The sequence below is a fragment of the Halichoerus grypus genome, chromosome 8 (assembly GCF_964656455.1).
Source record: "Halichoerus grypus chromosome 8, mHalGry1.hap1.1, whole genome shotgun sequence".
NCBI classification, from domain to species: Eukaryota; Metazoa; Chordata; class Mammalia; order Carnivora; family Phocidae; genus Halichoerus; species Halichoerus grypus.
In genome coordinates, this window is record NC_135719.1 from 122,877,558 (window position 1) to 122,891,332 (window position 13,775).

The 13,775-nt window shown below is 41.0% G+C and overlaps 1 protein-coding gene across 11 annotated transcripts in view; it reads left to right on the forward strand.

The window, feature by feature from the left end:
• Positions 1–10,178: 10,178 nt before the first annotated feature.
• The window catches only part of RGS6 (regulator of G protein signaling 6), a 542,298-nt gene continuing 538,701 nt past the window's right edge, over positions 10,179–13,775 (forward strand). For 3 of the 11 annotated variants that reach the window (XM_036098966.2, XM_078053872.1, XM_078053871.1), the window contains exon 1: positions 10,541–11,019. The gene's annotated coding sequence lies outside the window, so the exon portion shown is untranslated. The other 8 variants (XM_036098106.2, XM_036098455.2, XM_036098029.2 and 5 more) reach the window with 8 other exon arrangements.

Consider the following 13,775-nt stretch of genomic DNA (forward strand, 5'->3'; position numbering starts at 1 on the left):
CTGTGGATTCTAAGCAGTTACATTTATTCAAATTCTTCTCCTCTTCTTGGTTAGAGAATAATTTTTCTTTTCCCCAAAAAAGGATGTTCGTAACCAAACTATGACCCGCCCCAGTGCTGGGGTAAATAGGAAAGAGACAAGGGCCCATTTCCTTTGTGGTCATGCGCCTGGGAAGCTTGGGGAACCCCAGATAAGGAAAGGAGTGGATTCTGTCATCTGTGGCTCATAAATCCTCCAGAGTTGCTCCCAACTTCTGCATGGCTTCCACTATAGTCTGAGCCTTGGAAGGGCAGAAGAATGAGAGCTGGTTCTTCCCTTGACCTGTTCAGATTTTTACAGAGTGAGTGCATGCAAGGGCCAGGACAGGGCCTCGCCTTCTTCCTCTCTACAGTGGGAGTTTTCAAACCCTAAGCTGTATCTGAATTACCTGAATTACCCTGAGAGCATGGTACCTCAGTGATTTTTAGCTCTATTGTGAGTTTCTGATTCAACAGAACTTTGGGGATAAGGCACCTGCGTTTTTAACCTGCATGTCAACAAGATGTCCATGTGTTAGTGAAGTTTAATGAACAGATAAGCAGGCAGTACTTAATATTTGAAATATCCTAGTCAAGAGTGCCTATTCCAGGAATAGTTAGGGAGTTCCTAGAGACTCTCATCTGAAGCCCACATGTGTGAGGGGGTGGGCTTACTAAACACAGCTTCAGTTATCTTTATATCCCATCAACACCAGAGGATTTGTTAATTAGCACAATGCACATTAGGAATATTTTTCATTGGTGAAATTAGCGGGACTCAAAATACATAGAAAAGCTAGACATTACACAGGCAGCCCACTCTCTCATGAACAGGGTAAACTAATTGTGCTAGGTTTAGGAAAACCCATAACACCTGTTAATTCAGACCCAGGTCTTTGCAATCTGTTGCCCCGAGCGCTGAGGAGAAGGGGAGACTGGGGTAGTGATTGATCCGTGCTACTGGTCAACATATACAGGACAGCTGAGCGTATTATCATCTAGATCACAAAATTTAGGAATTACCTTTGGTTGCTGTTATATTCCCAGTTTGCTGTAGAATAATCGTGTTCCTTATAAATGAGGAGAGTTGTGATGTCAACAGGGTAGGGAAGGTGAGGATGGAAGGAAAAGCCCCACACTGAAGCACCGGGGGTTGGGGGTGGGGGTGCTGGTGAGGAGGGCTGATGGTTGAGTGTGCATGATGGAGCAGATGTCTACTACAGGAACGAGGGAGGAAATAAAGACTTCCTCGGGTAAGGAGGTCAGAATGGAGAGAAATACGAATAAGAAGGCATTTTGAGTTAATGGAAAAGAACTCAAAGACCTTTCTTATAATTCTTTCTTGCAAATGGAGAGAAGATCAACTTGGGGCACCCCCCCCCCTTAGAATAGCATTTCTGGTCAGGGTATTTTAGATGCTAACTACTTGCTTGTGTGTATGTTAAATCTAATGGACACACATATCTTGCTGAGATGCAGGTTAAAATCCGTTAGTTCCTGATGCTCCAGCTGGAAGCCTCATAAGAAGGACTAGAATAGTGATTTTCAGTGGGAGGGGAAGGTCCATGGGCTTGTATCAGGATATGTGTGTGTGTGTGTGTGTATATGAGTACGTGCAATTAACACAAATTATATGCTTGAAGGAGTCTCCCGATTTTGAACCTGTTTTGCTTTCTGCAGACACCGTCACTGCTACGGAAAATTCTCTAAGTTCCATGGCTTTAACTTCCACCTATTTCACATCTCTAGCCCTGATCCCCCAGAGCACTGCAGAGCCCCAAGCAGATTTTCCATCAAACCTCATTGGTCATAACTCTACCAACATGGCCACAGAAGCAGAACTACCATGAATAGTTTAGTCTAATGAAGATCCACTCTGGTGGAAGTGGGACTAGGTCCTCTTAGTTATGGCTGCCAGAAGTGGAGGAAGCCAGCAAAGAAGGAGAGAGTAGAGAAGGGTCAGGGATGGAGATGGCATAGGGAATGGGTTTGGTAGACAATAAAACAGTGTCTGTTACAGAGTCTGTTTGTATGTTCTATAGATCAGTAAATTTGAAATGGGTCATGGCCTCCTGGAAGAAGAGCATATTAGAGGCGTGATACTTACCAAAATGCAGCCGGTATGGATAAACAAAATGTGGTATATCCATACAATGAAAACACTAGTCAGCAGTAAAAGTGAACGGACTGAGGCTACATGTACCGTCGTGGATGGATCTCAAAGGCATTATGCCAAGAAGCCTGACACAAATGACTGTGTACTGTATGATTTTGTTTATATGACATTATGGGAAAGGCAAAACTATAGGGACAGAAAACAGATCCGTGGCTGCCTAGCAGGGGTGGAGGGAGGTGGCTAGATACAAAGGAGAAAGAAGGAACTTTTTGGGGTCATAAAATATTCTACGGATTAAAGAGAAAACTGCTACTGGGTCTTGGGTGATGTGTGAAAAGGGACAAAAGACACTGCAGGAAAGTTCGTTTTGAGCAGAGGATACAGGTCTGTTGTCTTGAGAACAGGGTTATCTGCCCAGGCTTTAGTTTGGGCAAATGGAACAAATTTCATTTCTGTGTTCTTCAGAATATCAATGAGGAGTTGGCAAACAAGATTCCGAAGAGGGCTGAGAATACCCTGTGAGCTGAGCTCCGGTTCTTAAACACCTGTGAATGGCCTCAATGGATTAAAATATGGTTCTCCTTAAGAAGAAAGCTTTGCTGTGTTTTACAGAGGCTGTTATGTGTTCAACTTCGATGTTCTTATTTTGGGGGGCTACCTGTGGCCTTAGGTGGCTTTTGATAGAGTTTGTAACTGACAGATTTTGCCTCAACGAAGGATCCTTCTTGTTGAAGTACCTCTCTGACCGTTTACCATGGTCCTAAACAAACATGTCTATAACTGAATTTGATGAACTGTGGGAATCCCAGCACCTAGCAGGAGGGTGTTGGGGGGAGGGTGAAGAAAAGATATTTTTGGTTGAGGGGACGTGTCAAACATTTCAGGTCACATCACACAAGTAGCTGCCTATTCTGTGACAGTTCTGACCACAACATCTGGATGGTGGTATACGAAATAGTGTCTCTGAGGTGATCTGATGAAGAAGTTTGGCCCAAACAATTGGTGTCATGGTTATTTTGGGGCTGGTGTAGGTTTTTTAAAACTTGTTGTTGATGTAAACTTTCTCCCATGTGTATTGGTGTTATATATATACATATCCTTGCTTCCTGATTATTAAGCACTTGGGGCTTTGTAAATATACATTCCTTTCTGACCTAACACTCCTTCTAAGTTTCAGACATTACCGTTCCAGCACCATGACATAAACACATCCAACCCCAGACACATGATTTTCAAAACTGCAGATTAAGTGCTAAACTATCATTACGAAATCCACTTCATGTTGTAATCAGCTTGCTTGCCACGGCCCTCTCCTGAGAAAGAGATTATGCAATTAGTAGTAACAGAAATGCTGGGCATTCTAGGAAGGAAGCATCCCGGTTGTGGGTCAGTCACAAGCTGTCGGAGGGAGGTAACTGAGAAGACATGACCACTGGTTGACCCTCGAGCTAGACATAGGCAACTAGAGGCTTCTCGCCCCCTCCCCTGTCCTCAGAATGCATGTTTTGTCCACTGTTACTGCACTTGGAGCCATTTCCAGGATGCAGCCTTGTGAGAATAATGTGTTGTTGAGACCATCTGGACTGGTTATGTGGGCTGGACCCTGCTGAGGCCTCTACAGAAACTTAAAGATTCTGGCAGGCGGGTGCAGAGATCTACTCATCTTGTGGCTGCTCAAGACAAGCCTCATATGTAAGTTCCCTTGCTTATTAAAATTGTTACCTACCCATCTGGAGTGGCCTGCCTCTTTTCTCAGTCTTCTGGCCCTCCATTTACAGAGGCTAGTTTGCAAACCAATGCAAATTTTTGTTCAAAAGGAGATTCTCTGGTCCCATCACTAGAAATTTCACCTGAGGTCTGAAGTGGGGTTCTAGAATCTTTATTGCTAAGTTTTCATAAATAACCCGGTGTTACAGATGCTATGGCCTTTAAGTCATCCCTTGAGAAAAGACCCTTTTCTAAAACACCTAACCAGGAAATTCGTTTTCTCTTAGGACTGAACAGGAGGCAACATTTACCTAGAATCTTCTTTCCTTTTATTTTTTTATTTTTTAAAAGATTTTATTTCTTTATTTGACAGAGAGAGACACAGTGAGAGAGGGAACACAAGCTGGGGAGAGGGAGAAGCAGGCCTCCCACGGAGCAGGAACCCGATGCGGGGCTCGATCCCAGGACCCTGGGATCATGACCTGAGCAGAAAGCAGACGCTTAATGACTGAGCCACCCAGGCGCCCCAAATCTTGTTTCCTTTTATTGTCAAAGTGCAAAGAAAATAGCCCTTAACTCTCAGGAAAAGAAAAAGACTACACTACAGAATGAGGAAAAGAAAATGTGGGGGTCTTAAGAAAAGCAGCATCAGCAGTCAACTGTCACAAATTCACTGTCCTGGGAAATTGGCCACATAGTGCCAAAGCCCTTATCCTCCCCAAATTCATTGCCATGCACACTTGCACAAATGCACTGACACCAACCATGTTTTCCCACCTTCACCTGCCGATGCAGTCATTGCAACTAAATTGCCAACTTGTTTTCATTCTGTTCAATTTGTCACCTGGTTTGAGAGCTACACCACGATCAATTCTATTACATACTTCCCTGCAACTCCCTTGGTAATGAAGTAATCAAATGATAGGAGTTTACCTATAAATGTATTTCATTTTATACTTTAGAGGAGTTTTGGGAAAGACCCTGTACACAGCATGCCCTTAATAAATAATTTCTGAGTGAATGAATGACATGTCAAGCTGAATCACATTATCGTGTATATTCACAAAATAGGAGATCAACTCGTATCTGCAGTACAGCTAACAGTGAGCTGATTCTTAAAGAAAACCCATGGTGAACACTTTTGAAAGCGAAGGCAGTTTTTGTTGTTGTTTCGTTTCTTTATTTGTTTTTGTTTTTTGGCAAGGAGAACAATTATACCTTGATATGTTTTTTTTAAACTTTCATTTTGAAATCATTTTAAATTATAAAAAAGTTGCAAAAAATAGTTCAAAGAGCTCCCTCATATTCTTCAAGTTGTTGACATTTCTGAATCATCTGAGAGTAAGTTACAGATGTGCAGCCTCTTTACCCTGTCGTACATCAGTGTATATCCTCTAAAAACAAGGAAACTCCGAAATAACCACAGTACAATCTTACATCAGGAAAATAACATTGATCCAGTTTAATAAAGTCCACTAAAATTTCACCAATTATGCCATTATTATCATTTATAGGTCTCGGATCCCATTAAAGATCACCTGTTGCATTTAGTTGTCTTGTCTCTGTAGTGACTTTTAACCTGGAACAATCTTTATTTTCATAGCCTTGGCATTTTTGAAGAGTACATGCCAGTTACTTGAATTTCTCTCAATTTGCATTTGTCTGATGCTTCCTCATGACTTACATATTTATGTAGAAGTACTGCTGTGTTCTTCCCACTGTATTATGTCAGGAGGCAACATGAGGTTGGTTTTTTCCATTACCAGTTTTTATTTATGTGAACTGTTGCTGGTTGATTAAGATGGTATTTCCCAAGTATTATAGCTGTCATGTTAATTGATAAATATGCTGTGCTTATTAATTAATAATTAATGATATATTCATGAGAATTAGTGAGCATTTTTAGGGACATATATTGAGACTCTGTAAATACCTTGTTCCTCATCAAACTTTTACTCACAAATTTTAGCATCCATTGATGATTCTGGCTTGAATCAATTATAATGATGGTTGTAAAATGGTGATTTTCTAATTCTTTCTTTCTTCATCTATTAGTTGTATTCTACTAGTAGAGCTTTCCTTTCTCCTTTTTTTTCTTTCTACCAGCATGGACTCATTGATTTCTATTTTACTCAAAGGTTACAACTTATTGACCTATTGCTGTCATTATTTATTTTGATGCTTAAATTGTCCTAGATTTGGCCAGTGAAGACCCCTTCAGGCTCCTATATTCTTTTGACATATCTCCATAATTCTTTAAGTACCTTCTTATTTTCTTGCACAACAAATTATTCCAGTTTCACCCACTCCATCATGGAGCCATAGGTCCTTTTGGTAGAGAATGGTATTTAAAAATCAAAGTCAGAGTGTTAGGTGTGTTCAGAGCTACTGGGGTACTGTTGGATTTAGACCCTCTCGGTGGACAGAACTAGGAAACATATCAACATATATACACATGTATACCTATACTTATATTTTTCTATATTTTTATCTGTGTAAATTAAAAATCATTTCATACCATCTCCTCTAATTTCAAGCCACATCACTGGGTTTACTCTACCTTCTTTTTATACCTGTAATTCCCTTCTCCAACAGTGAGAAAACTGCCTACCTATATCCTTAATATATTTATTTGTTTGCTCAATTCCTGGTATGTAACCCATCTGCTAGACATGGTGGCAAAAAGTATGGCCTGTCTCTATGAAGTTAGCTATTTTTATCATTTTATATATATATATAAAAATTATATTTATAATATAAACGTGTGTTTTTATTAAAATTATATATAAATTATATACATTATAAAATATATAGTATATATGTCTGCATATGTTATATATATGTATATATGTAATTAAATATTTCATATGAAATTGAATATAATGAAATAAAATATTTTCCATATGTATATAAGAAATTATATATCACATATTAGAAAGCCCATATAATACATAAAATATATCAATATAAATAAATATATATAAGATATCTGATTTTGTGTATATGTTTTCCCCCTAGATTTACTGAGATATTACTGATATATAACATGAAGTTCAAGGTGTAGTATGTGATTATTTGATACATGTATATATTGCAAAGTGATTACCACAATAAGGTTAGTTAACACTTCCATCCCCTCACATAATTACCACTTTCTGTGTGCATAACAATTAAAACTTATTCTGTTAACAACTTTCAAGTATAATACAGTATTGTTAATTATGGTCACCATGCTGTACATTAGATCCCTAGATCTAATAACTAGGTTTATACTCTTTGATCAACTAATTAGATCTAATAACTAGGTTTATGCCCTTTGATCAACATCTTCTCATTTCTCCCATCCCCTGGTAACTACCATTCTACTCTGTATTTTTGTGAGTTCAACTTTTTTAGATTCCACACTGAGTTCATACAGTATGTGTCTTTCTCTGATTTATCTCACTTAGCATAGTGCCCTCAAGGTCCATCCATATTGTTGCAAGTAGTAGGATTTCCTTCTTTTTTGTATGGCTAATAATGGCTATTTCTGTGAAAAATGCCATTGGAATTTTGATAATAATAAATGTACGTGTGTGTGTGTGTACGCATGCACGTGTGATCCATTCACGTGTCCATGGACACTTAGGTTGTTTCCATGTCTTGGTTATTGTAGATAATGCTGCAATGAACATGGGGATGCATATATCTTTGAGTTAGTATTTTCACTTTTTTTGGATATATATCCAGAAGTGGAATTGCTGGATCATGTGGTAGTTCTATTTTTAATTTTTTGAGGAAACTCCATACTGTTTTCCATAGTGGCTATACCAATTTACATTCCCATCAACGGTGCTCAAGGGTTCCCTTTTCTCTACTTCCTCGCAAATACTTGTCATTTGTCTTTTTGAAAATACCATTCTAACAGGTGTGAAGTGATATCTCATTGTGGTTTTAATTTGCATTTCCTTAAAATTAGTGATTAGTGATGTTGAACATATTTTCATGTACCTGTTGGCCATCTGTATGTCTTCTTTGGAAAAATGTCTATTCGAGTCCTTTGCCCACTTTTTAACTGTTTTCTATTGAGTTATATGAGTTCTTATACATTTTGGATATTAACTTGTCATCAGCTAGATGGTTTGAAAATATTTTCTCCCCATTCCATAAATTGCCTTTTCATTTTGCTGTTTCCTTTGCCATGCAGAAGCTATTTAGTTTGATGTAGTCCCACTTGTTTATTTTTACTTTTGTTACTTGTGTTTTTGGAGTCATATCCAAAAAATTATTGCCAAGACCAATGGGAAAGAGATTTTCCTCTGTTTTTTGCTAGTAGTTTTACCATTTTGGGTCTTACATTTAAGTCTTTAATCCATTTGGAGTTAATTTTTGTGAGTTGTATAAGATAGGGGTCCATTTTCATTCTTTTGCACGTGACTATCCAGCTTTCCTAATATACATTATTGAAGAGATTATCCTTTCCCCACCAAATATTCTTGGCTCCCTTGTCAAATATTCATTGACTGTATATGAGTGGGCTTATTTCTGGGCTCTGCATTGGCCTACTTGTCTGTTTTTTATGCTAATACCATGCTGTTTTGATTATTATAGCTTTGTGAAATCAGGTTGCATGATGCCTTTAGCTTTACTCTTCTTGCTTTTTACTGTTTTGACTATTTGGGGTCTTTTATGACACCATATACATTTTAGGATTCTTTTCTTCTGTGAAAAATGCCATTGGAATTTTGACAGAAATTATGTTGAATCTGTAAATGGCTTTGGATAGTATAAATATTTTTACAATATTAATTCTTTCAATCCATGAACCTGGGATAGCTTTCCATTTATTTGTGTCTTCTTCAACTTCTTTCATCAATGCGTTGCAACTGTCAGTGTGTGAATCTTTCACCTCCTTGGTTTATCCCAAAGCATTTTATTATTATTATTTTAAAGATTTTATTTATTTATTTGACAGAGAGAGAGAGAGAGACAGTGAGAGAGGGAACACAAGCAGGGGGAGGGGAGAGGGAGAAGCAGGCTTCCCGCAGAGCAGGGAGCCCGATGCGGGGCTCGATCCCAGGACACTGGGACCATGACCTGAGCCAAAGGCAGACGCTTAACGACTGAGCCACCCAGGCGCCCCGCATTTTATTATTTTTGATGCTACTGTATCAAGGGAAATACACAGTAAGGCCTTTCTTCAGATGCACCTGGAGCTCACTGCTCCTACTTCCACATGCCTGTTCCCTCATGCCTGACCCTCAAGAAGCTCCTGGTCTCAAAAATGCAGAGCTCCCCAAGGAGGAAGAGCCCCAGTCACCACCCATCTCTCAGTAAGCAGCCTATTCTCCAAGTGTTACAAACAGCTGCAGCCAGCTCCACAAAGATGCTTAAGCCAAATGCTAAACCTGGGGAAGGAAAAATTGTATATTTCAATTTTAATAAATGAAATAACTGGGACATCAATTGAAATTATATTTTATTCACTAGGTTAAGTGTGGTTTCCTTAGGTTGCAGGTTTTCTTCCAGGTTTTGGTGGCACCACTTTCGTGACTTAGCCCAAGGTAATATATATATCTGCTCTGCTTGTGTTACTGTCCCCATTAGGCAGAAGGGTCTGAGGGCAGGGACTTATTTCATCGATTTCTAGTGCTTAGCGTAGGGTCTAACACACGGCAGGTGCTAATTGTTTATTGGATTAAAGAATAATGTATCCATTAATCAGTATAGATGGTGGGAAAGGAGCTGTATGTTGGGAAGGAGACTTAAAATTTCAACCTCTGGACCCACGTGGATGAAGATAGCCCAGGTCATCCATCCTTAGAAACCTTTCATTTCAAGTTTTTGTTTTCCTGGTAACACAATACAATTCAAGAATAAATCTTGAATTTTTTCTTGATATTGGTTACATTGATATTGCACACCAATCCCATGGTTACCATCCAGCACCAACAATCTTGTTCTGTTTTCACCTGCACCTTCCTGAGTTTTTAACTAAACATCCAATTTCAAAGATCCCACGTTAAAGGATGTCTTCAGTTCAAATTACCCTTTCTCATTTTCTGTCTTCTACTTTTTTCTTTTTTCCCCAAGAATATTTGCAGAGTTAATTTGTCTTAAAAATTCTTTTGTGGTGTTCCAGATGCGAATGATCATAAAACATTCCAAATACAGCATGTTGTGTAAATGTTGAATCGATCGATAAAAATGACGAGTTTAGTAACAATATCCCTGACGATCGCGGAGGCCTGTTTTAATTTAGAGGGCGCCACCACACGTCACCGATTCAAAGCTACCGGGCAAACCACTCCGGACCTGGAATCCCTTAGACAACCCTGACGCCACTGAAGTTTCCAGACGCGGCCAGCTCTCGGGACTGACAAAAGGAGACTCGGCATCGCTGAGCCAGTCTGCCCGTTTTCTCCGCGGCAGCTAAAGTGCCAGGAATTTCTAGGCTTTCCCTTCCCGGAGCAAATCACAATCACAGTCGGCACCATTCGCGGCGCTGGGAGCAGGTGAGCGGGGCGGCGGCGCCCGGGAGACGCGCTCAGGTGCCTCGGCCCCTCCCGGCCTCCGCCCCGGCCCCGCCCCGGCCCCGCCCCGCGCCGTGCGGCTCGGGGCCCAGGTGCCGGCGCCCAGGTGCGCGCGGCGCGGGGTTGCAGCTCTGCTCGACACCCGACAGTGGGTGCCGCTGTGGCGGTTCGCGAGCGGCGGAGCTGAGCGGCTTCGCGAGTTGGGGCAGCTCCTGAGCCCGGCCCTGCTCGCGGCGAGAGCTCCGCCCGGCTCCGGCTCCGGCTTCGGCTTCCCCCAGCTGCGGGAACCGGCGGGCGCCGAGGGGGCGGACCGACCTCCGCGGAGCCCGGAGGCCTGGGGCGGGCGAGGCGGGCGAGGGGCGAGCGCGGGAGACCCCGAGCGCCCCGCGCCCAGGCACCATGCGACCCGCCGCGCCTCCTCGCCGGCCCCGGGCTTCGCTCTCCGTTCGCTGAGCCCCGCGCTCGCCACCGCAGCAAGTCGCAAAGACGAGGCGGGTCGCTGGAGAGCAGCGGGGAGACCGCCTTGGACGTGCCCTCCGCCCCACAGAGGCTGCGGGTCCCTCGTTCCCTGGGCTTCTCTAGCTTTACCATGAACCTGGCGCAAGCTTGGCTTTAGGAGAAATTCAGAAGCCGGAGGGGGAGTCAGTGCAATTCTTTGGTTGCTAAGGTAATTGTAGTTGTGACAAAAACGGGCAAGAAACAAATGGGGGAAAAGATGTTTTTAAAACGGTAGCCCCCCTCCCCAATTCATATGTGTTGATTTCATTTCATCTCCTGGGTGTGGATGCTGTCCATTTCAGATGCGTGACAGGTGTCGGGGTGTATGTGTGTGTGTGTGTGCAGTTTGGGACTGTAGAGGCACGAGCTTACATAAGTGGTTAGGCAAGCTGGCGTGCGGACTTGTGTGGGATGGGTGCAGGTCTGCATATAAATCATGTTTCTGGGTTTCTGGGTGTGAAGCGCTCACTGACTGGGTCCGGCGAGCAGAGGGTACGTGCTCTTAGGTACTTCCAGTCTTCCGATTTTGTGATCGCAGGTGGGGCACCTTTACCCCAGAAGCAGACGCTCATTAACTTTTTCTCTGAAGAAGCTCGCCCTTTTGCAGTTTGGAGGCAAGGAAAGCGAGTGGTGAGGTGTGGAGGGCAGGGTGGGTGGGAGATCTCTTCTTTGGGAACTGCTGCAGGAAAGCGAACGGTTAAGATATTCACTCTCAGAGGGCGACAACTAAACTGGCTGCGAGAAGAGACCGTGTTTACCGTCACCGTCAGGCTGTAAACGTGGCCGGGTGAGACAGAAGAAAGTGACCCAGAAAATTTAATTTTGTTCAGAATGAAAGCTGCTGTTTTATTTTATTTTTTCTTAAATTTGATGGAGTAGGAACGTTATTTGTTGATGAGAGGAGTGGTATTTCTGTGTTACAAATTGAAGATATTTTGGGGCTCGTTGGCTTGGGATTGTTCCCTCAGCATTTATCAATGGTTAGAAGCTGGATCTGCAGGTAGTTTCTAATCAATACCTTTCAGCAGCCCCAAAGTAAAACTGCAAAAATAGGCAGTATTAGGCAAAACCCAACATTGGACCCTTTTCTCACCAGAGGGGATGAGAGATGGAAGAATAAGGACCAGGCTTCTACGTGTCTGTAGGAGTTACAGACTGAGCCACAAGTTTGTGTGTTCTGTCAAAAAGTGTTTGAAAGGGGACCGTTTTGTAGGTTTAGCTTCATTATGTTCACAGCAAGGCTTCTATAGATCAATTTTCATAGGCAGATGGGTAATTACATGGAATGGGAACTGGGGGTTGGAGAAACTTTCTGTGAGTTGTACATTCTTTGTATTATTTATTATTATTAATTTATTAATTTTGCAATGGGTGAGACTGCTCTGTGAAAGAAAGTAAGCAGAGGACTGAGGGAAATTTGAGGCTCTTTGGAGATGTACCTCTATAAGTGAAAGTTTGCATGCAAAACAGCCAAACCCAAGACAGTAAGTTCTTTCTGAGTTTTCTAATAGTACTGTCAAGGCAAATTGTTGCATAAGTCTGGTGATCTTAGATACTAGAATGCTGGGGTATAATATATACCCCCCCCATAACTCATTCTTTCCTGAAAGCGTCTGTAAATTCTAGAAACATCAGCTGTTGTGAGGTATTTTGGTAAAACAGGTAGCCACTAGAATTTCCTTTTCCATAGTCATCACCTTGGTTAACTTTACTTCCCTGCCTCATTTAAGAGACTTGAATCAATACTCACTGCATTTATTTTGCTCAGAGTTTCAGTAAAACAATGCTAGTTTTTCTTCAAGCGATGAATTTGTCTTATAAAGTGAAACATTACAGCAGTGCTTTTGTGGCAGAAAAATCTCTTTAAATGAGATGGTCCTTATTTATTTATCTATTTACTTATGACTCGTTGAATAAAGTAGCCAATATAGATATTTCTTAAATGAGCAAACATTTCTTGAGAAAGAAAAACATTTTTTAAAGGGTATTGAGGACAATGAAATTTGCCAGTAATTTTGGATGTCTTTTTGTCCACAGGGACAGAATTTTATGTGAAAGTAGGATCATTCTGTTTCTTATTTCTCTAATATTCTCCCATGCATTTTATCCCCTGAACTCCTAAGACTTTGCCAGGAACTGCTGAACATTCTGTTTTGTGCCAGGGGTTAAACATCAGGGCGGTATGAGTAAGGAGCTATGTGTCATATCAACGTTTTTCAAAAGGGATGCTCTCAGAGATTTCAATAAATGTTTCCTTTAGCTTCACAGTTAGCTTATCTTAATTCATAGTGCTTTGAACCTAGGAAACATTTAACCTCTTCATTTTTAGTGCCAGCTGGAAGGAATATATTTACTGAGTTTCATCTTCATTGTAACATATGGCATGATATAAATAATTACTACACACACAGTATCCTGCTGTATGGAGAGAAATGGAATTATAAAATAAACCTTCATGTTGAGTGATTTGGAGGTAACATTTCAAAAAACAGTTTTACTTTTTTTCTTGATTACCAAAGTAATATATAACTATTGGGAAAAACTCAGAAAAATATATAAAAAAAAAAAGATCGTTTGTAATTCTCCCATGGAAGGTGAACCACAGTTGACATTTCTACATACCGTATATTTTTCCAGATTTTATTCTGATCATGTTATTCATTGCATTTTTATACTTCTCTCCCCCAGCCTTCCAAATTTTCATATCTTGTAAATGGAACTTGGACGTGTTAAAGGTTTGGGAAATTACTGCTAGTTTAGTGAATGGTTTTGATAGATCAGATTTAAATTTTTGTTAATGGTCCTTATTTTCAAAGAGAGTAGTTTCTCTGTTTTTCTGTTTTCTTTGAAAAAGGAAGGTTTTCACTTTGGGTTGGAAATACTTAGGGCTCCCCATAAGATTTAGGGATTAAAGCATTAAAAAAG